Source organism: Notamacropus eugenii, chromosome 5, assembly GCF_028372415.1.
Source record: "Notamacropus eugenii isolate mMacEug1 chromosome 5, mMacEug1.pri_v2, whole genome shotgun sequence".
Taxonomy (NCBI): Eukaryota; Metazoa; Chordata; class Mammalia; order Diprotodontia; family Macropodidae; genus Notamacropus; species Notamacropus eugenii.
This window is the reverse complement of record NC_092876.1, coordinates 48,025,531-48,026,902: the sequence shown is the minus strand read 5'-3', so window position 1 is coordinate 48,026,902 and position 1,372 is coordinate 48,025,531. Positions and strand designations below refer to the sequence as shown.

Here is a 1,372-nt window from a genome sequence, read left to right as displayed (position 1 = left end):
TTTTATCTATTTAAAAGGCCAACATGGTCCTTTACTCTGTAAAATATCTTTAACTAGAGTCTAGCAAATGTAGTACCTTTCGTTGCAGGATTTCTTTGACCTTAAAAGCAAAAACCAAAAAACCCTCAATCAAATAAGGTATCAAATAAGGCATTAAAAAGATAACAAATATAGAACAACTTTGTCCGTTTAAAAATGCAGAATGAATACAAAACAAAATAAAACAAAAGGCACAAACAGAACAGTTCTAGAGGGCAGACTTTCCTGCTCAGGGGATGAAAGCAAAGACTCTAGCCCATATCTCAATTCCTCTGGATAGCACAGCATAGAATCATACTGAAAATCATGCCAAAGATCATCACAACAACAATCCCTATGCCAACAGCTCCAGTGATGTGGAATTTATTGTTGAAGACTTCCTCAACAGCTATTGGGCAAGGCTTTATGGTTACCTATGAGATCAAGTCCTTGTTAGGGCAGGTGTCCATGATCAACTGATCCAAAACTCCAGTCAAGCCACAACAATCTAGCGCATAGTGGATGACTTTGAGGGTGTCCTTGTAGGGGTCTTCTTTGGTCTTCATCTTGTTGTATGTTTCCCTACAAAATTCCTTGATCTCATGAATCACCTTTGTGATTCTTTGTGGGAATAACTCCAGATGGCAGCAGCTATTTCAATGGCAAAAATCACCAACAGGAAGGCAAAGAACAAGCCCAACATGCACTGTGATTCCTGCACAGCCCTGCAGCAGCCCAGGAAACCTACCAGCATCATGAGGGCACCAGCCCCAATCAAGAGATAAAGACCTGTGTAGAAACTGGAATTGTTTTCTTCCTGCTCAAAGATACTCTTTGTCTGAGAGTCAAATCTTAGCCATAGGCCAATGGCAAGAACCGCAATTCCTGCAAGCCAAAAGATGAAGTTAAATCCAAACAGCAGATACTTAATGCACTTGGTACCTCCTTTGACCAACATAGTGGAGACTAGGCTTGGCTGGGTTTGAGTTTTCAGGGAGGAAAGCCGGGAGCACACAGGGACTGGACCGTACCCAACAAGTAACTATACTAAGGTAGGAGCAGCGACATTTTTTTTTTTTAGTGTTACTTCTAGAATATGGTGTAGAGTTCATAGAACTATCAGTTTTGGTCTCTTTGGCATCAGTGGTTGGAGCATAGAATTGTATTACTGTGATGTTGAGCAGTTTGCCTTGGATTTGAACAGATTCAAACATAGCATTCTGTCATTTTTGAGATTATATCTCAGTACTGCCTTTCCTATCCTTTTATTGACTATGAGTAATTGAGGCTGCATTTGAACTCATAAGGATGAATCTTCCTGATTCCAAGACCAGTGCTCTATCCACTGCCCCAC

General features: G+C 40.7%; 1 pseudogene; it reads right to left on the bottom strand.

The window, feature by feature from the left end:
* Positions 1-290: 290 nt before the first annotated feature.
* Positions 291-976, bottom strand: LOC140507469 (CD9 antigen pseudogene; annotated as a pseudogene).
* Between the last annotated feature and the right edge of the window lie 396 nt (positions 977-1,372).